This window comes from Ambystoma mexicanum, chromosome 10 (genome assembly GCF_040938575.1).
Source record: "Ambystoma mexicanum isolate Mex_15411 chromosome 10, UKY_AmexF1_1, whole genome shotgun sequence".
Classification (NCBI taxonomy): Eukaryota; Metazoa; Chordata; class Amphibia; order Caudata; family Ambystomatidae; genus Ambystoma; species Ambystoma mexicanum.
Genome location: NC_090932.1, coordinates 1,132,922,102 through 1,132,944,062, shown reverse-complemented (window position 1 = coordinate 1,132,944,062; position 21,961 = coordinate 1,132,922,102). Strand labels below are relative to the sequence as shown.

At 48.0% G+C, this 21,961-nt stretch overlaps 1 protein-coding gene across 1 annotated transcript in view; it reads left to right on the top strand.

Moving 5' to 3' along the window:
• The window catches only part of USP39 (ubiquitin specific peptidase 39), a 660,051-nt gene that overhangs the window by 611,374 nt on the left and 26,716 nt on the right, over nt 1–21,961 (top strand). The gene's annotated exons all lie outside the window — the stretch shown is intronic.

Below are 21,961 nucleotides of genomic sequence, written 5' to 3'. Positions count from 1 at the left end.
GATTCTATCCAAGTGTGGGACATGCTAACATTCCCAAATCCATTTAAGTGTTGCACTTGGTAATCTTCGATTCCATACAAGTGTGGCAGCATGCTAACATTCACAATTACATCCAAGTGAGGCATTTGCTAGCCTTCATGATTCAATCTATGTGTGGCACATGCTAAGATTCACAATCCTATCTAGATGTGACGTTGGCTACATCTGCCTAAGTGTGATAGATGCTAACATTTGAATTCCATCTGAGTGCGGCACATGCTAGTTTTCACAATCCTGTCCAGATGAGGGGCAGCCTGAAGTTCAGTTATATCTAATTGTCCCACTTGCTAACCTTCATAATCATATTTAGATGCAGCGCAGGATAATGTTCACAAGTAGAACTGTGGCACTAGCTAACCTTCATAATTCCGTCTAAGTGTGGCACATGCTAACATTCATATACCTATCTGGATGCGATGCAGGCTAATGTATGCAATTCTATCTAAGTTGACACTTGTTGACATTTACAAGTATTGTTCGTATGCAGTGCAAGGCAACATTTACAAATCTGTCCTTAATAGATTCAAGCTGGTGTTCACAAATCTTTCTAAGTATGCACGGTGTAGGTCTATGGCAGTATATGTTATGGTAAGGTAGAGTGGCGGGGGCTTTCTGGAGTAGAGTAATTGCTCTACACCCCACCCCTGTCACACTTATAGTTTTTGTTGGTGTCTGTTGACAGCTGGCTTCACTGGATTCCCCTGCGAACACCTGCAGACACTTTCTGTAGCCACCTCTGTTGGAGTCGCCCTTTGCCTTGTGGCCCTTAGCCAATGGGGCTGCCGGGCAGAGTGCTGCCTAGGATGTCCCTTATGAGGGTGTAATGCATGAATCACATTGTGTGGGAGGCAGGATGAAGAGCACCGGGAAGCGGGCAGGGGAGAAGGGGGAGCCGCGCGCACCACACGCTCTACGTGCCTTGTAGGCGCACAATTTAATTTCAAATGGCCAGGCTCTGGGTTGGGCACGGGGCACCCACCTTGCCTGGGAGGAAGGATGGAATGGTGCGGGTGCGTCACATACACCAGGTCATTAGGCCGGTGTTTTGCTTGGGTCCAATGGACCAATCATGTCGTGTGGGAGGCGGGATCAAGAGTACCAGGAAGCGGGTAGGGGAGCAGGGGGAGCCACGCGTGTTAAGGATTTCAATCGGGCGACACACACCTTGGTCTCAGCCCAGTATGTAGCGCACAACTGAGCTGCCTGTCTCTTTATTTTATGCAAATTCAATTTGATATGGTACACCACTTGTATCACACCCCCTTTTTCAAATACCTCGGGTCACAATGGACCATGAACCAGGCCGGTTGGTGAAAATACAATATTTATTTTTTAAATTAAAAAAAATTCAAAGGAAATCATACAATTTTTAATATGGGGCAGCAATCGCCAAGGGGGTGATAATTACAATGGAAATGTAAGCAATGCACTTAATTAACCTTCTCCCAGAACATAACACTGCACAATTGAATAGGAGCACTTTTTGATTTTAGGAAAGATAGCACCCAAGTTAAGGTTTCCCCCTGCAATGTTCCCTCAACCCACAAATAATTGAATTACTTTAAACCCTTAGCAAAGGCCTAAAATAACACTCGAATTTTAAAAATAATTATGTGTGGTTAAATTATAATATACATAAGTTTTATCACAATAGCAGGTATGTTATATCACTGGCACTCACAAAGCAATGGATCAGCAAAAGGCATACTATTAGAAAATGAGTGGACAGTTTAGAGCATGCTACAGCCAAATGACACAATGAAAAGCTGCAATTTCCTCAATTCACGCTTTAAATTACCCAAATGTTTTTTAATAAAAAACGGATGAAATACTCTGATTTGGAGTGCGGTTTTTGGGCTGCGGGGTATATATCACAGGGACAATATAGAGGTGAAAATAGGTTTCTAGCTGGTGAATTGAGAGAGATTTGGGAGGTAGAGTGAGGTTCGTTTTTAGGAAAATAGAGCAGTTAAAAGTGAGAAAATCGGTTTTGAAATAAAGGAAAATGTTCCTTAAACTAAATTATCTAGGCTATATTGTTAAGGAGGGACACAGTGATTAGCCCCAACAATAACATATATGGAAATTAGTTTGATTACTCCAAATATAACTAAGGGCTTATAATTTACACCAGACAAAATTGAAAAGAGATGGCGCTAGCACGTTATAAAGTCAAGGACAGGATACAAGGATAATTCTAACGGTTTCACCAAGTTACCAAGGTGTAAATATGACTACTTAGAGAGTGGGATAAGGACAAAGGCAAGACAAAATAGGCTATGTAATTCTATGGGGTGGGGATTATACTCGCAGTCCACTTTTTAGTTTTGGGATTTTTGGAAAGTCAACAGGTTCTGGTCACTATACGGCGGCACGCCTGGCAAAGGTCCGCTGGGCAAGGTCTGGTCACCGGGTAGCGAACAGCTGGGCAATTCGGGTCACTGGATGGTACAGGTACCGCTGAATGCAGTCAGTGGGCAAGCAGTTAGTGGGTAGCAAGCCGGTCTGATTTCAGGATGCAAAAGTTACCCCCGGTCTCCCCTTTTCAATGGGAGATTAGTGGGTTGATTCTGGATCACTGGCATTGCTGGATAGGAATTAGCTACGCTTGGGTTTTGCAGTGGGCTCTGGAGTAGGGTCAGCAATGCTTTGGCCTTGTAGTTGGAATCACCAAGATGAATGGAGCAGATCAGGAATGCAGCGCAGGAACTTCAGGAAGTGTGTGTGTGTGTAGTTCTGTCAGCTACTCTTTTCTGATGTTTGTTAATCTGCTTAGAATCACATGCTGTGCATAGGTCCGACATCCAGTGGTCACTGCGGAGTATTGCATTTTGTTTTTCGTAGTCGAAAAGGGGATGTCGACATGGCGTGCCTGTAACACTATCCCTATAGTGACGTGCGGTGTACCCACAAACCCTCACGCGTCGAGGTCCCTCAGATTTTTTTTTTCCGCCCAGCTTTTGGTCGTCTTTACGCAGAGCTCCTCGAGAGACATTGCAAAACATATTTCCTGGACCTTGGTTCTGACTTATTACATTAACACATAGATCCCTCCCCTCGATGTAGCTGCGAAGCTGTTTCTCCGCCGAACAAGATCTTCGACGGAGGAGACGAGACGGAGGAGATCCTGCGGCGCTGCCGAAACACGTGGCCTGGCCTTGCTGGCCAACATACAGTAGGGAGAGTGGGGGTGGAACTATCGTGTTTCTCTTCGAGAGTGCCTTTCCTTTTCCCTTCCCTTTCCCTCGGGGTTGTTATCACCACAAATTATTGCCTCAGCTATGGAGAGGACACCCTTTAGGTTTTGCCCGAGCTGCAAGGGCAAGTACACGTGGAAGGACAAGCATAAACGCTGTAATCGTTGCTTGCCCCTCGATCATAAAGGAGACGGCTGCGCGGCTTGTCGGCTTTTAAAACCCAAAACTCTAAAAGAACGTAGTCAAGAGGTGGGCGGCCTCACCCGCTGCCGCCGTCGTGGAAAGTGACGAGGAAGGTGATAACACGACCTCCGGTGCAGAAGTCTTAAACCTCTCGAGGGAGCGCTCACGCTCATCGACGTCCGTCTCCGGCCCCGACGGGCTCGGCTCACGCCCTGCTTATGGGGATGAACACCCCGGCGACAAGGACGCACAAAAGACTCATTCCCATAAGCACACAACCCACGGCTCTTCTTCGTCAAAGACGAAGAATCCATCAGCGCCGAAGGAGATGCAGGGCACCCCGGCGTCTACCTCAGACCGTAAGAGTCTAAAGCCCCACTCGCAAACGCAGCCGCGACCAGCGACTGGGCTTTCCACAGATAAAGGCGCTACCCCCAAAACATCCGACGTAACGCTCCATGTAAGAGCGCCCATCGCAGTACAACACGCAACGCCCGTAACGTCGAGACCAGAAACCTCCACAGACAATTTACTTGTCGAGAGCCTAGCGAGGATTGTTTCCGCCGATACCCATAAGCAGACGACGAAAGACACGTCGAATACCGTGCAAAGGGCTAAAGACACGCCGAAAAAGCCGAAGGGGTGCCAGGAACTGCCCCCTTCATCGAGAGGGACTCCTGGCCTACCGGAAGGTTTTTCAGACGGTGACGGAAACCGTTCTTCGACGTTGTGGGAGAGGTCAAAGCGTTTCCAGGCAGAAAACACTAATCCCCCCCCCCCCCTAGACTACTCAGGGGTACCCCATGAAACTCGGGAGAGACTCCATTTCTGTATGGAGAAAATGGAAAGGTTTATGGAAAACCAAAACCTACCAACACCCAAAAGACCAAGAGAAGGACCCCAGGAGGACCCCAGGGTCAAATTTCCTAGGCTGTTTAATCCTTCACATGAGGAATTAGATGTGTATGACCTCACTGAAGAGGAACAACATTTTCAGGAAGAGGATGAATTTTTGGGTGTAGAGGAAGAACGAAACCTAGAGGAGGAGGGTTTTCAAGAAGACCCAGATACAGGTGCAGGGGGCTTCGGAGAAGAACTAGAGGTAGTTACCTCACACCCCTGCCAGTCCCCATTAGCGTAATCTGACCCTGATGCCATAACCCTATCTCCTCCCAAATACTCGCCTATTAGGAACACTTCTCCTATAGATGACCAACCTACGTTTAATGCACTGTTGCGCAAAGCAGCAGCGCATTTCGAATTAGACACAGGGGAGACCACTCCTGACATTGACTTTGTGGAAAAAGTAATTAAGGAGAAACCCCCCGTCAGTCAAACCATTCCACTCCTTGCTTCAGTAAAAAGAAGAATCACCCCTTCTCTATCCACTCCTGCGTTGGTCAGAGAGGACAACCCTCAAATAGAAAAACTCTTCAGTCCATCTCCTTCTGACCCTTTGTACGTCAGGGGCCACTCCGTACCAGACTCCCTTGTAGTAACTAATACAAGGAAGAGGGCAGGGGTGCCACTGTCCACCAGCGAGGCACCTACAGACAAGGAGGGGAAAAAGCTGTATGCCCTGGGGAAAAGAATCACAGCTTCTGCCGCTTTCTCAGCAAGGATCGCTAATAACTCTTTACTAGCAAGCTACGCAGACGCACAGTGGAGCAAGCTACGTAGCGATGCTGAAGAGGCACCAGAACCCCTGCGTACACGCCTTCTGGCCACAATCACAGAAGGGACACTGGTGAACCAAAGCATCGTTAAAAACACTTTAGATGCTGCAGAGACTGCTGGGCGTTCCCTAGTCCAAGGGATACTCCTCAAATGCCATGTCTGGCTGCGCAATTCGGGGTTTAAACAAGAAACACAGGCTTCCCTGATCAACAAACCTATAGAGGATACCAATCTCTTTGGTAAGGCAGTTGATGAGGCCCTAGAAAATACTAAAAAGGAGTTTGACACTATCAAGACCCTTGACCAGATTTCTAGGCCCCCTAACAGACGCGGCCATGGCAATGAGCGCTTTTTTCGTGGCCAACGCCAGCAGCAGAATCAACAACAACAATACTCTGCCAACAACTGGTCCTCTAACCAAGGTAATAGTGGCCAGTACAATCAGAGAGGCCAACGCCGTGGCAAGGGGAGAGGTCGGGCCTCTACCCCTAGAGGCTCCCAGGCCAATAACAGCAACTGACCCGAAGATTCGGGTCCCCTCCCATGCATCGCCGGTCGGGGGCCGGTTAACATCGTTTCTTCCAGCATGGGAGGGAATAACATCAGACCGTTGGGTACTATCAACCATAGCCCACGGCTACTGTATAGAATTCAACAGTTCCCCAACATACAAACCCCCAAGGGGACGACGCATGACACCAGAACACCTGGCCATCCTTCTACAGGAAGTGGAACAGCTACTGGAAAAAGGAGCTATAGAGGTCGTGCCTCTATCTCGGGTAACGGAAGGTATTTATTCAGTGTACTTCCTTGTACCCAAAAAGGACCTAACCATGCGCCCTGTATTAGATCTGCGCCCAGCGAAAAACACATGTGTCAAAACCCAAAAGTTTAGTATGGTAACCTTACAGGAAGTAATCCCCTTGCTATCACAAGGGGATTACATGACAACACTGGACATGAAAGATGCATACTTTCATATTTTAATGTTGCCAGCGCGCAGAAAATACCTCGGGTTCATGATAGAGAACAAACACTACCAGTTCAGAGTGCTACCCTTCGGGATAGCATCAGCACCAAGGGTATTCACGAAAGTACTGGCAGTGGCAGCGGCCCATCTGCGCAGGTTGTCCATCCCAGTATACCCTTACCTCGACGATTGGCTCATAACAGGGGATTCTTACGAAACATGCTTCTCCAATACCCAAAAGACTGTAGACCTGTTGTTCCAAACTGGACTCCTCCATCAACGAGAAGAAGTCCAGCTTAGACCCCAGCCAGATCAAACAATTCCTAGGGGCTCTAATTCGAACAAAGGACGGCCTCGTCTTCCCCTCCAACGAGAGGGTCCAAAACATGCTGTTTCAGATCCCCCAATATGTGGCAGGTCGAGAGGTGACGGTGCGCAAAGCAATGCGCTTGCTAGGAATGATGGCGTCATGTATTTATTTGGTACCTCACGCGCGCCTGCGCATGCGCCCAATGCAAGAGTGGCTCAACAGCCAGTGGTGTCAGGCCAGCGGACAATGGGACGATCTAGTGGTGGTCTCGCAGGCCTTGGTTCTCTCGCTACGGTGGTGGACAAAGGAAAACCTGCTAATAGGAAAACCTTTTGCCACACCCGCAGTGGAAGCCACTCTAACCACAGACGCATCCCTCACAGGATGGGGAGCTCACCTATCTCATCAGACTGCTCACAGAGTGTGGACTCCGAGCGAAGCATCCAAGCACATAAATCTACTGGAGTTACTGGCGGTGTTCAAGGCACTGAAAGCCTTCCAGGAACACCTACAAGGAAAGACGGTGATGGTCCTCGCGGCCAGCACCACAGCCATGTACTACCTCAACAAGCAAGGGGGAACCCACTCTCCAGGACTGTCCAAGCTGTCCCAGAACATCTGAAAGTGGGCTCTCAGACACATGTTCCTACTGTCACAACATGAACCAGGGTAACTCAATCTGCTAGCAGACGAACTCAGCAGAGATTTCCCCCTGCCCGCAGAGTATGAATGGCGGTTACACGAAGACATCGTCTTCGACGTCTTCACACAGTGGGGTTTCCCAGAAATAGACCTGTTCGCAACTCTGGAGAACTCACAATGCCAAGATTACGCCTCCAGGTACCCTCAGAACCAGCCCAAGGGGAACGGTCTATTGATTCCATGGTCAGGGAAATTTGTTTACGCTTCAACCCCCCCCTGACTCCCCTTCTCAACAAGATTGTGCACAAGATGCACCGGGAACAAGCCACCATGATACTAGTGGCCCCTATGTGGGCCCGGCAACCATGGTTCGCTCATCTGATGGAGATGTCTCTGTCTCCACCAGTGAAACTGCCATGCCCGTACAACATGCTGTCACAGGACAAGGGCAGGACACTGCATCCATGCCCTCAAACCTTGAACTTAGCAGCCTGGCTCCTGAGGTCATAGAATTTGGACATTTACAACTTCCACAAAGGTGCATGGACATCCTCAGGGAAGCTAGAAAACCTAACACTCGTCACTGTTATTCTAGCAAATGGAAGAGATTTGTCATCTGGTGTAGAGGAAGAACCATCAACCCCGTTGACTGCTCTCCCACACAAATTGTTCTGTACCTGACCCATTTGCTAGACTCGGGTCTAGTATTCAATTCTATTAAAGTCCACCTAGCAGCACTTTCTGCATACACCACTGCCCAACTCAGTGTCATGGTGGAAAGTCCCAGCTATCAAAGCCTTCATGGAAGGGGTAAAAAGGATACACCCTCCAATAGCAAACCCAGCTCCCGGCTGGGACCTAAATGTGGTACTCACCAGGCTCATGGGTTCACCCTTTGAACCCATGCACAAGGCAACTCTTAAAGACCTCACTCTTAAGACTGCTTTTCTAATAGCTATCACCTCCATTAGTTCTACGCACACACCCAAGGTTTGCACCGAAATTCATCTCGAAATTCCATGTCAACCAGTCAATTGAACTACCAACGTTCTTTCAAAATCCTTCAAATCTAGGAGAAAAGAGCCTGCATACACTTGATGTGCGCAGAGCTGTCATGTTTTATATGGAAAGAACTAGACCACTGAGAGAGACTAATCAGTTCTTTGTCTCGGTGGCAGCAGGAAGAGAAGGAGATGCAGTATCAAAGTCCACTATATCTAGATGGATTGTTCAATGCATCACTCTCTGTTATACTCTTGCTAAGAGAGAACTACCCTTCAAGCCAAGAGCACACTCTACTCGTGGCACTGGGGCATCCATAGCATTCATTGCAAATGTTCCCCTTGAGTCCATCTGCAAAGCGGCAACCTGGAGTTCTGTACACACCTTTACAAAACATTACTTTCTAGATGCCCACTCTAGAGCTGATTCCCAGGTGGCACAAGCAGTATTAAGACACCTTTTCTCTACTGTTCCTTCTCACAACCCAACTCCGGGTACTGCTCGCTAGTCTATGCACAGCATGTGATTCTAAGCAGATTAACAAACATCAGAAGACAATGCATTACTTACCGTAAAAGCATTTCTGATGGTTGCATCTGCTTAGATTCACATGTGCCCACCCTTCCTCCCCGCTCGGATGGAAGGAACATAGACATCCTTTTATATCTCTCTCTTTTCTGTACTCACTCACGTCTAGAAGGCTCCCTCAGGGCAGAAAAAATACAAACAGAGGGACCTTGACGCGTGAGTGATTGTGGGTACACCGCACGTCACTATAGGGATAGTGTTACAGACACGCCTTGTCGACGTCCCCTTTTCGACTACGAAAAACAAAATGCAATACTCCGCAGTGACCACTGGATGTCGGACCTATGCACAGCATGTGGATCTAAGCAGATACAACCATCAGAAATGCTTTTACGGTAAGTAATGCATTGTCATATAGAGCATGGTGACATCACAGAATTATTGGTGGGCAGAACTGAATTAGGCCTACCTCCAAGAAGAGGATAGGACAATCACTGTTGGTTGCCTCCTCGGGGAGGAGTCCCAGTTTATGAGGTTGCATTTTATGAGGTAAAAAGCCATCCCACAGTCCTTTCTGCCCACAATCAGTCATAACCTAATTTATACATTTGTGGCATTTTAACAAATCACATGGGCAGATTACATATTGTATGTAGAGCATAGCAGTCCAATCCTCACGACTGTGAGACCATGGGCCTCATTACACGGTAGGCGGTGAGCCATGGCGCTGTTGGCGCCATCGCTCATGCCGGTAAAATACTGGCACCGCCTTGGTGGAAAGGGGATTTACCGCCCCATTGCAAGGTTGGAGGGGCAGTAAATCCCCCTTCCACCATTGCCCTTCCCCATTCCCATTTCTGCCCCATAGGGCTCTATGGGAATGGGGAAGGCGCTAATTACGGCACAGCAATTTTGCGGTGCCGTAATTAGCTCCGAGGTCCCTTTGCGGGTTGGATTTTAACACCTGCAAAAAGCAGGCGTTAAATCCCCCAACCCGCAAAGGGACCTCGTAGTAAGGCGGTAAGGATTTACCGGTACCGGTAAATCCTTACCGCCATCCGTGTAATGAGGCCCCTTGTTTCTCCCTTCTACCAGTTTTTCACGCTTTTCAGGGAGAATTATATTACTTAAAATTCTATAACTTTACACATGTGTATAGATTATTATTAGGCATATCTGTGTTAAAATTCGCAATGGCATCATGGATACTTTCTTTATAATGCCCAATTATCTGCCATTTCTATTCCCAAGGGGTCAGTGAATGCTACAATGTCTCAAATTATAAACCACAAAATCACATTTAAACGGTGACATTTTCACATTTTTGCAAAGTCCTGCTTCAGCGGTAAAAGTCTTTAACATTTTTATTAATGAATAGTCTTTGGAAACAAATGTCAGTATTGTTCTCCTTGTATGGGCATGCCTTTCAAAGGCTGCCCCCTGACCACAGGTTGTCACAGAGATTTCCTTTGAAGCTTCTGGTGGAAATCCCAAGGAGGTGTGAATTTTCACTTCGCACTTAAGTGTCCTAGAATTCTATTGTACAAGGCTGGAGCAACCTAGCAATTATCACTTGTGTGTTCAAGGAGTTTACTGTGGGGGTCCTTATGTTGCTAGCATCCTCCCAGCAGACCTGTTTGGCTGGTTCTCTCCCCCATGTAGCCACTGCAGAAACCTATTTTTGGGCTGACTGCCCCTGAGGCGGCCATTGCAGTTTGAGTCAATTGTATTTACTTCTGCTCTGAATTGGAAGAAAATCTGCTGAATAGAACCATCTCATTCATGTATTTTCACATCGCAATCCCCTTCACATTCCTAGATAAGGGCAGGGCCTTATCCAACATGTCCTTTTAAAACAGATCTTTTGCAAAAGTACATTTAACGTGGTGACAAAGTTGCATTTTTCTTGCAAATCCGTTTTTCTATCTAGATTCCCACATTGTTTTGCAGCCATAGTTAGTTTCTTGTACACAACAGTCTGTACAAGGCAAAGGTCTCCTGGAATTGACAAGTGCACAGAAAGCTCTGATTTTCTTTTCAAGCAGTGATTTTTGACATTTTGTAGCACAATTTATGCGTTTCCCGTGTAGCTGAAGGAAAGCTTTTGTTGATTTTCTCAGGTTTGGCTGGCACAGCCTGTCATTCAGGAATAAGCCTCTTTTCTGAGGAGCACAATGTGAATATGGATGGGCGTGACAGGGTCTTTTTGAGAAAAGCAGTTTCATGAAAACGGGGAAAATAGAATCAGAGCGGTATCATTTTAGAAGTGACATATTCCCTTTTTGAATGGTAGCCTTTCTCGGGTTGCTTCTTGTTCCATCTTGCCCAATGGCGCTTGGCAAAAGAGTGCAGCCATCTTTTTGTTGCTGCAAAACGCAGTTTTGGTGCAATGGTGCTTACTGAAGCCAGCGCAACCATTTTGCTGTTTCTGCTGAAGCGCAGCTTGGTTATGGAGAAATTCTGTTCAGTGGGTCAATGTAGCCCACAAATCACCCCCACCCTCCCCCCGGGACTCTTCTGAGATCCTTTTCGAGGGAGAGTAGAGCAAAGTGTGCTTCATCAGTTAGGAGTCCTTCCATCAGGGAGCGGTACAACACAATCCTCCTGCTGTCTCTTGTTGGAGTGTGGAATGACACCCACAGCTTTCCCTGAGGTCTTCCTTTGCGGTGTTGAGCGACACCCCCAGCTTTTCCTTGGCTCTTTCCTTTCCCGGTCCCCGGGGAGGTCCTCCTTGGTGGTCAAGGTGCAAACAGTACGAATCTATTAAATAAACACAAACCGGTTACTACAATTTCCCACTGACTGCCCCCCCCCCCCAAAGGATGACAGCAGTGGGACGCACATGCATTCAATAATGACAATTGACAATGCAGGAAAATACTCTGTTACATAATTATACCTATAAATCCATCGTTCCCTTCTGATTCTTCTTTTTCTTATTCTCATGCTTCAGATGTCTCCTCTATTTGATTCTCTCTTGGCTCCTCAATTTGCTGCAAAGTGTGCCTAGGGTGGCAACTCTTTAGCTGATTAATATGGACCCATTTCTCTTCTGTCAGTTCTCCTTTGGGGATGCGGATTCTGTAGGCGACAGGTGAAATTGTATCTACAATTTAAAAAGGACTGCACAAGCTTGGCAAAAATGTACGCTCTTTGGTCTGGTTCCTTTGGAAATTGTACAAGTAGACCCTGTCTCCTACTTGGTATTCCTTTTTGGTTGTTTTTAAATCATATTGAGTCTTCATAGCCTCGGCAGATCTTTCCAGATTACGCTGAGCGTATGCAAAAGCATGTTGAAGGTGTTTTCTTACATTCTCAACTTACTCATGAGTTGTGGAGTGGTTTATCAGTGTCTGCTTTTGTGTTCTATAGAGCAGATGCTGAGGTAGCACCATCCTTCGTCCAGTCGTCAGCTCAAATGGAGACATCTTGGTTGCAGAAGAAGGTGTAGATCTGATGGCCATCTTGGCCCAGAGTCTGCCACAAACCTTTTTAGAATGCTCACAATGGTTTTATTGTATCTCTCAACTCCACCACTAGAGGACAGCGGTATGCAAAGTGAAGTTTCTTTTTTACCCCAAGTATCTCCCACATCTTTGTCATCACTTCGCTGGTGAAGTGACTACCTCGGTCTGACTCAATCCTTTGGGGTAGGCCAAAACGTGAGAAGATGTGATTGATCATCAGGGCAGCTGCTGTTTCTGTCTTGCAATTTGGGGCCGGGAGACATTCCACCTATTTGGTAAACAAGCATGTTACGGTTAACATGTGCTTGTTCCCCCTAGAGGAGCGAATCACGGGCTCGATGAAATCTACTTGTAAATCTGACCAAGGCAGTGTCATCCCCCTCTTCGGGAGGGGAGCTCGGTGTGTGAGTGAAGTTGGCTGAAATTGTGCACACACAAGACACCCCTTCAAGTATTGGTCGAGGTCCTGCCCCATGTGTGGCCAATATGCAACCTCTAGCAAGATTTCTAAAATGGTGGGAAACCCCTGATGATCGGCTGTGGCCGCCTCGTGAGCACGACTTAGCATCAGACTCCGGAATGAGGTAGGGACCACCCACTGGTCACAGCCAGATATGGATCTCCTTACCAACAAACTGTCTTGGATTCAGAACATTTTTGGACATTTCATCAACACTCTGAGGTCCTCTTTCCCAATGTAATCGCATCCGTCAGGGGAAAGTTCTCAGGGTCCTCAATGTGTTCATAAAATGTACTGATAATCGCATCCCCTTTTTGTGTCGTGATTAAATCGGCATCTGGGGTCTCCTTACTCCAATGGGCAGTTGAGTTCATTGTGAGCATTTGTCTGGGACCTAGTGATTGCAGTGACCTGGATTTCCCCCACCAGGGACTGGATCTCGAGGAGATCCCCCTGGATGGCTCTGATTTTGTCCAGCTGATCAGCCAGGTTGTTTACAGTTTTGTCTGGCCCCTCTATCCTGGAATGACCCTTGATCTTCTTCCAGTAGATGGTCATCCCACTAGAGGTGACCAGATCATCAATATTTTGGATTAGCTTGCCATGTTTAAGCGGTTTGTTAGCATGCCTCTGGTTTTCCAATTTACCAGGTGCTCCACGAACCCGTGCCGGACATAATCTGAATCAGTGATTATGACCAGTTTGTGGAGTTGGTGTTGGACGGCAGTGAGGATGGCCTGATGAACTACCATTAACTCTGCCACCTGACTCCCGGGGGACCGATTTTGTACCCAGCAGAGGGATGCGGGGCATCGTTTACCCAGGCATTCCCAACGCCGGCCACCAGTTCCTTTTCCCCGTTGTTAACATGGTAGGAGCACCCGTCCACATAAACTGTGGGCATTCCCATGTACTTGTCCACTTCATAGACTCTGTGCAGGGAATTCGGGTACGCCTCCATGCTATCCTGGGTTTTAAGACTTTTGTCCTCGAGACAGTTATCTCTGGCACAATCAGGCAAGTCAGCCAGACCTTGCGCTAGGGTCTCTTCTTGTTTTGGCTATATCAGACCTCCACAGGAAAGCCTTGCATTGACAGAATCCAGGAAGTAATTCTGGAATTACTCAAATTTCCGGCCCGGATTCTGTCACTTTGAAGGTATTGCAAAGGCTGGTGTGGAGTCTCCACGATGATGTGTTCCCCCTGGATGAACGGGCGGTAATTCTTCGAAGCCCACACCGTTGCCAGGAGTGCCTTCTCAAAGTCGTTGAATTTTTCCTCCACAGAGGATAAAGTCTTGCTTGCATAGGAGATTACTTAATTGACCTTGTCATGCCTTTGATAAAATACTGCTGTCAAGCATGTATTTGAGAATCCTGTCTCCGAGAAGAACTTACTTGTCAGGGTAAGCTAGACAAGGCACTTGCGAGAGGCTTCTTTTGAGTCGCTTTACTGCCTCGACTTGTTTTGGACCACCCCCCCACCCCCCTCAACAGATGGATCAGGGGTCTTGTGATCTCTGCATAATCCTCAATGAACTTCCTACTGTAATTCGCCAGTCCAAGGAGGCTTCTTAGCTCCCACAGAGTGTTGGGGTCTTTAAGTTTTAGGGGTGCTTCCACTTTTTTCTCCTGGGGAAAGAGACCCTCAGGAGTTATTTCATGTCCCAAGAAGTTGACACAGGTTCTGCACTACTGTGCCTTTTGGAAGGATAGTTTTGCTCCTGCAACCCTCAACTGTGTCAGAACATAACATATTTCCACTATGTGTTCCTCCACAGTAAAGCTTTTTATCACAACATCATCCACATAGGCCAGGTTACCCCTTTCACCCAAGTCAGACATGGCCTTATGTAGGAAGATGTTGAATAAATTGCCGGAATTGATGTATCAAAGGGTGTCCGGGTCCAGGTGTACTGCTGCCCCCTGAAGGTGAAGGCCAGCTTGTATTGGTCCTCCCTACTGGCAAGCACGGTCCAGTACCCATTGGTCAGGTTAAAGGCAGTGTATACTTTTGACCCCTGGATCTAGGCCAGCCCCTGGTCAATGTAGGGGAGAGGACATCGGGACATGTGGACACGTTTATTCAGCTCCCTCTGGTCAGCACAGAGTCTCCACTGGCCGTTCGGTTTTAAAATCCCCAGCACCGGATTATTAAAGGTGCTGGGACTGGACGAATTAGCCTACTGGACTCCAGGTTTTTGATGATTTCCATCAGGGACTCCATGGATGTGAGAAGCAAGCGGTATTGCTTCACAAACACTGGAGTCATTCCAGGGTCTGTGGGAATTGTTGTAGTGTGGATTTCGGTGCGACCACAGTCGTACGAGTCCAACGCAAAGATATCTTGAAAATCTAAGAACACCCGTTTCAACTTTTGCTTTTGCTCCAGAGTCTCGAAGGCATCAGCTATGTTGACTCGCTCTTCAATCATTTGCCTGAAGCCAGGAAAGGCTTCTGGTTTTGCTATCTCAGCGGCCTCCTACAGCTGGGTGGAGAGGTCCCTGGTTAGAGTATTGACATGGACAGAGGGTTTCAGGTAGGATAAGCTGTAATTGTGGACCTGGAAGATCACCTCATCCTGCCTGATGTCACCGGTCACCTCTTCCTCACCGTAAGGACAGGAAGAATACACCAGGAAATCCCCCCCCCTTGCCAGGTGAAGATCCTGTCTGGCGGTAAGTCATTGTCACTATCATTGTCAAAACAGTCATTGGGGATTGGTCCTATCAGTTCATTTCCTAGATCCATGGAAAAATGTTGGTCATCAACCGCCGTTCCAATAATGGTGCCTGCGCCCAGAGTGATACTCCTAAGGTCGCTGTTCTCCATCAATATTGGAATGGTGGTGTGTTCTGTTCTACCTTGACTAATGGTGTTGGGTTTAACCCCAACCGTTGGAGATGGGCGTTGAGGTGTACATATGCATCAACATTTTGCAGTTTCTGTCCTCTTTTAATTTTTTATTCAAGTGTGAATAGTCGGGTCCGTCCTGGGATGGTGACGACCTCTCCAATTTAACCTTAAACCGCATACGGCAGCAATTGGGCTCACCGAAATGCTTTTTCTGAATCATCATGGGATTACCCCCTAGTTGGGACAAGGCTTTGTAATTGATCAGGTCCAAATTAATGGCAAACCGATTGAGCATATCACTGCATAAATAAAATGCAGCAGGGACATGTCGCGCGATCCAACAATTGTGTTCTATGCTTTTGTTCCCTATACAAATTTTGAGCATACACCTGCTAGGCAGGAGATGTTTGGAATTGGGAGTTTCCAGGCCCATTTCTCACTTATCGATCAATTTAAATGTGGGACTGGCTGGATCTTTTGGGAGGTGCCTGAACGTGGCTTCGCTGATGAAGCTCTTACCATTGTCCACGCACACTCTGGCGAGAACAGACTCCTTCCCCTCATTTAACTGAATAGGGATGAACAACTGTTCTCTGATTTTCTGAATATCAGCTAAACTTTGAGCTGATTTCTCATCACTTTTGACTATGGAATTGGGATTTTCAGCTTGTGAATCAGTATAAAACTTCAAAGTATTTCCTTCCAATGTGGAATGCAACTTGAAACTGGAAAGAAGGTTGATTTTCAGGAATGTAGAGGCGTTCCCATCACCAGTTTGTTGTCCAGCAATTATTGTCACGTCAGGTATTTGATTGTTCTAGAAATGAAACTCAATATGATCAGGTTTTTGTTCAACCATGTGGCATGTGCCATTTTAACTAACATGGTTGACACTCTGTTTTAATTTTATTGGCCTGTTAGTCTGAGTCCAGAGGACCTTGTTCACACAGTCTATTAGGGGGGACAACCTGCACAGGATGTCATTCCCTAGTAGACCGGGTGTGCCCTCTGGAGTCAGTCACTACTATGACCTGGTGTTTTACTTTGTGTCGCCCAACTTTTATTTCCAAATCCGCTCTTCCCTCGACAGGAATTTCATTCCCGTGAATTTTTGGAGTTGTCCAGGAAGAGGGGTGAGAGGGATCTGGTATCTCTTCCCCCACCCCCACCCCATTCCTGAATTTAGCTGATTAAAGGCCCATTTTGACAGAAGAGTGGCTTGGGATCCAGTGTCCACCAGCGCTGCAAATGTACATTGCCCTTGCACTTGGACATAAAATCTACCCTCTTTCTCCTCCAATGGGCAAAGGTAATCTGCATTCCGGGCAAGCTGGGTGGTCAATTTCTTTATTTTAGACTCCTACACAGGGGTAGTTTGGGCATAATCCTGTGTTGGAGTTAGGCAATCTGAAAGAAAAATTTGACATTCTGATATTTGGGGAGTTTTGGGCTCCCCTTTTTCTGATTCTGGGCTGCTTCCCCCCCTTTTTGGAGGCAGTCACCAGAATTGATTCTGGAAGTTTTGGAATCCTCTTTTAATGCTCGATTCCCTGGATGCTCATTCTGGGGTTCCAGGATGGCGATTCTGAATCAGTCCCCACATCCACCCATTCTTCATTTAGATTTCGTGGGACCCATTTTTCTTTGGGAGGAGTTCCCCTGTCCCTGAAGGAGAAGATTTTTTTTTCCCAGAATCCTCTAAGGATTCTTCCCCTTCAAACTGGAGGACACTTACTTCCTCCCAAAAATGGGCCATTTTGCGGTCTTTATTTCTCCTATCCACCCTCTGTTCCCTGGGTTGCAGATTTTCGGGGGCAAGAGATTTTAGTTCCGGTTCCTGGGTGTCCAGGGGCTTTTCACGAGTAAGGAAGGAAGCTTCCCCTAGGGCTTTACACACCCTTTCCCCTGTGCCGCCTCCTCTAGAACCGGTGAGTTGTCAGGGTTCTCTCCCCGTCATTGTTCTTGGGTGCCCGACCCTCGGTTTGCGGGGTTCTTAGGCGCCATGTTCATCTGAGAGTTCTGTTGAGCCCTCAACATGCGACCCAAATCCTGGGTAAGGTTTTGGACCTGGCACTCCATTTGGGGCACCCGTTCCGGCTGGTATGGGGATCTCTGTTCAAATCTAGGTGGATCACGGGAAGGGTAACTATCCCTTCTCCCGTAGGACCCTGGATATTGTGAATTTTGGTAACCCTGCACCCTTGGCCTCCCCTCTCCCGGATTGGGTTGTCTGGTTTCCTGAAAGCAGGAAAAGAAAGGAGGGTTGTCCTGCAGGTTGGGGTTTTGTGAGTACTGTGGGGAGAAACTTAACCCATCATTTGGGGGATTACCGCCTTCCTGGGGGAAGTTAGGAGGGAAGTTTCCCGGGGCAGTACTTACTTGATTGGACCTCCCACCCCACTTTGGGCTGGGGGAGTCAATACATACCCCCAAGGTTGCCCTTGTATCTGGGACTTATACAATCAGGGGAGTTAGGTGTCTCTGATTTTGTGTAAGTACGTTTTTAGGCTCCCCCATCTCTAGGTCTAGAATGGGGGCAACCTTCACCTCCGCCACCTATGCAGCAGCAGGGGTGTTGGCTGGTTTGCAGTTTTTGGCCAGATTTTTATTTTTGGCAGGTTTTGGACTTCATAAATGCGGGTCGCCTGCTCTATGACCCAATCCAGAGATCTTTTATCGTGGAAGTCCCTCGCCAGCTGGGTCATAATATACTTTGGGAGCGCATGAAAGAAGGTTGTTATAAACCCCCTGCTATCCTTGCGCATCCTCCTAGTGGTTTGTGCAAAGGTGTGTTTTAGCTCCTGCACAAATTCTCATCGGGCCTGATCTTCCTCGCACTGCAGATTGTAGGCCGCTTTGCGAGCCTCTTGGGGGTTTCTGTGGGCGGAAAAGTGTTTCAAGATGGCCGCCCTGTAGGTGGACCATCTTGAATGGTTCTGGTCCTCCAGTCCAGCAAAGAAGCTGGAGTATTCTGGAGAGAACGTCCATTTAATATACTCTATACAGTTCTGGTTGTCTTTCAGGTGGAAAGTGTCCATCTCTGCTCATAGAGTTCCAAGTGTTCCCAGACAGAATATTTTGCATTTTTGTGGTATGGGGTTATGACACTCCTAATGGCCTTAATCTGCCTAATGGGGCCTTTTGTCATAACTCTTCAGTTTATTTGCCTTCTTTGGCTTAATCACCTGAGTCCACTTCACCTCAGACTCCGAGGCCCTGCTACTTGAGGTCCCCTCATGATCATCTAGGTGCTCCCTGATTCTTTGAGCTTGGGAGAGACTTGCTGAATGGTGGGGCCTAGTTTCTACTCCCTGTGGCGCACAGGATAGTAGTTTTCTGACTCCTCCCTGCTTCCAGGGTTGGCAGAGGATCCCCCGCACTGCCCTGACTCTGTGGAGGTCTTCAGGATTCTCTTATGAAGAACCCTTTTTATAAGAAGATGATCCCTTGGAGGATCACATAGACCAGGTGATCCTCCTGATTGGGGAGATGACCCACCTTGGTTGTCGCCTACCAATACCCCAGATCCTGACACAATATGCATGGCAATCCCCAGCTCTGCGCCAGGCATCTCCCACAGATGACCAAATGGCATTTAATAATAATAATAATTAATAATAATAATAATAATAATGCCATTCTGAAAAAAGCAGCCAAACATTTTCAAATAGCCAGTCAAGAAGCAGTGCAGGAGTCTGACCTGTGGAGGATATTTTGAAGGAGAAGCCACCTGCCAGTCAGGCTATCCCTTTGCTAAACTCCATTAAAAGGTGCATCTCCCCTTCTTTACTGATGCCTTAACAGACCAACCAGGGCTGTGAACCCACGGGTGAGGAAACTTTTTCATCCCTCCTCTTCAGACCCCCTCTATATTCAGGGACATGCCACCCCGGATTCTCTTGTGGTCACTACGAAAAGAAATAGAGCGGGGGTACACTTGTCCACGGGTGAAGCGCCGCCGGACATGGACTACAAAAAACTGTATGCCCTAGGAAAACGAGTCACTACTGCAGAAGCGTATTACACCAGAATTGCCAACAATACCCCACTGTTGGGCAGTTATTACGATGTGCATTGGAACCTGCTACAGGAGGGCCTGCAGGAAGTCCCCCAAACCCGTACGTTCACGTCTGCTCTCGGTTGTGTCAGAGTGTAGACAAGTAAATCATAATATCCTTAAAAACACCATAGATGCTGCAGAGACAGCAGGGAGAACTCTGGCCCATGGTACCCTTTTGAAAAGACACGCCTGGTTGACGAACTCTGGGTTCAAGCCTGAGACTGAAGCGTCCCTCATCAACAAACAGGTGGAGGAGTCTAACCCGTTTGGCAAATCCGTAGATGAGGCGCTGGAAACCGCGAAAAAAGAATTCAAGACTATGAAATCTTGAAATCCGATCACTCAAAGGCCCTTTCAGCGGCGAGCAGCGAGGTGGGAGTTCTCGCTGCTCCTTTCACTCACAGTCCTACTCACGTTCCCCACATAACCAATATGGAATGGGTAACACATGGTCATCAGGACAAGTGTCCGCTGCCTCCAATCAGTATCCACCTAGACAACAGCGCCGTGGGAAAGGAAGGGGTCTCAATGCCACCCCTAGAGGCTCCCCGGCCTCCAGTCAGAAATGACTCGCAAGTCCGGGACCCTCCCATGCCTCCCTGGTCGGGTGACGTATAACATCATTCATATACGCGTGGGAGGGGATTACCACAGACCAGTGGATGCTCAAGACGTTCACAAATGGTTATTGCATCAAGGTCAGCCGGCCACCTCGATTCAGACCACCAAAGTCCAGGAGTAACACCGGAACACCTGAAGATCCTGATGCAAGAGGTCGAGATCCTGCAGGAACAAGGCGCAATCAAAGTCATCCCGCTCTACAGGTAAACAAGGGTATTTATTCTGTGTACTTCTTTGTACCCAAAAAGGATCGCACCATGCGCCCTTTGCTAGACTTGTGCCCAGAGAACAAATTTGTCAAACCACAAAAGTTTCGAATGATAACGCTGCAAGAAGTAATCCCTCTACTAACACCAGGGGATTACATGGCAACATTGGACATGAAAGATGCATACTTTCATATTTCCATCTTGCCAGCACACAGGAAATACCCAAGGTTCATGATAGAGCACAAACACTATCACTTCAAGGCCCTTCCCTTCGGCATTGCCTCGTCCCCAAGCATATTTGCAACTGTGCTGGCAGCTGCAGCAGATCACCTGCGCAGGCAATCCATCCCGGTTTATCCTTACCTCGACGACTGACTCATAACAGGCGACTCCTACGGAACATGCCCGTCAAACACCCAGAGGACAATAGACCTACTCTTCAGTCTGGGGTTCTCCATAAAGGAGAAGAAATCCAGCCTCGACCCCAGCCAAGTCGAGCAATTTCTGGGGGCTCTAATTTGGACAGAAGACGGCCTTGTCTTCCCCTCCAACGAGAGGGTTCAAAACATGCTGTTTCAGATCTGTCAGTATGTAGCCAGTCGAGAGGTGACGGTACGATTATCAAACCAATACACATAGGATTACTTATAGATTTCAAAGGCCACTGCTTAATTTGTAGTTGTCTGTGGTTATAATTGTTACAGTGGATGACACTGACGGGTCTACTGTACTATCGGTACTACCACGTTCCGTCCCCTTTCCTACATACTGTATGGGCGTCCCTCGCTAGGGACGAGAAACCAAACCTTTTTCACCAGAGAAAATTGTCTTCCCTTTAAATTTAATGGTGTGCGGCCCTGGCAGCATGCACTCCCCTGACTCTAACCGCCGCCACTCCCCAGTCCTCTTTTCCACGTCAACTGTAACGGACCGCTTTCACCAACGCTCCTGGCTTAGGCCTATGGCCTTGTAATTCCACATGCTCTGACCCGGAAGACTTTATTTTCTCTCCTTTTTTCTCATAACAATTGTCAGAGATAATACTCTTTCCTCTGGTGCCACGCTCCTCCCTGGCGCATGTTGACGGCGGGTTTCAGAAGGTGTCTGACCTGCGGGGGTTCCTTCCCCATGTCGGATCCCCAGCCGCTCTGCCTCTCGTGCCTTGGCCCAGACCACGGCTCTGACGGCTGTTCTGCGTGCAAAGTATTGACCCTGTGATCTCTGAAGAATCGTTTGGCCAGGTGGAGGGAGCTGTTGGAAAGATCACCTCCAGAGGACATCAAGACATATGAGAGGCGGAAGACCAGGCCCAAGGTAGGTGCCCTGTTCTCCTCCACACCCTGCAAGGGTAACTCCTTCCTAGGGAAGTGCCCATGTGGGAGTGGCCTTCCAGGTCCTAAGACCAGCAAAGGGACCGAGGCTCCTAGAGCGACAGGCCTGGGGGTAACCGGATCCTCCCGATCCCAAAGCTAAGGGGCTGCAAGGCTCTGGAACCGTGGACCTCCCTGAGGGGCTTTGCTCTAACACCAGGTTCGCGCCTAAGGGGGCGCCTATTCACAGCAGTTGGACTACCGGCGTCATGGCCGAGGGCACTCCACCTCCCAGGTCTCTACCTGAGGTGCAGATAAGGTCTGAGCCTTTGCTTTCAAGCGTGCAGTTGTAGACTGGACCTAGCTCATCAGGCACCACGCAGCAGGCACGTGGCGCAGGGCATGAAAAAATGGCCGCCATGCCAGAAAGA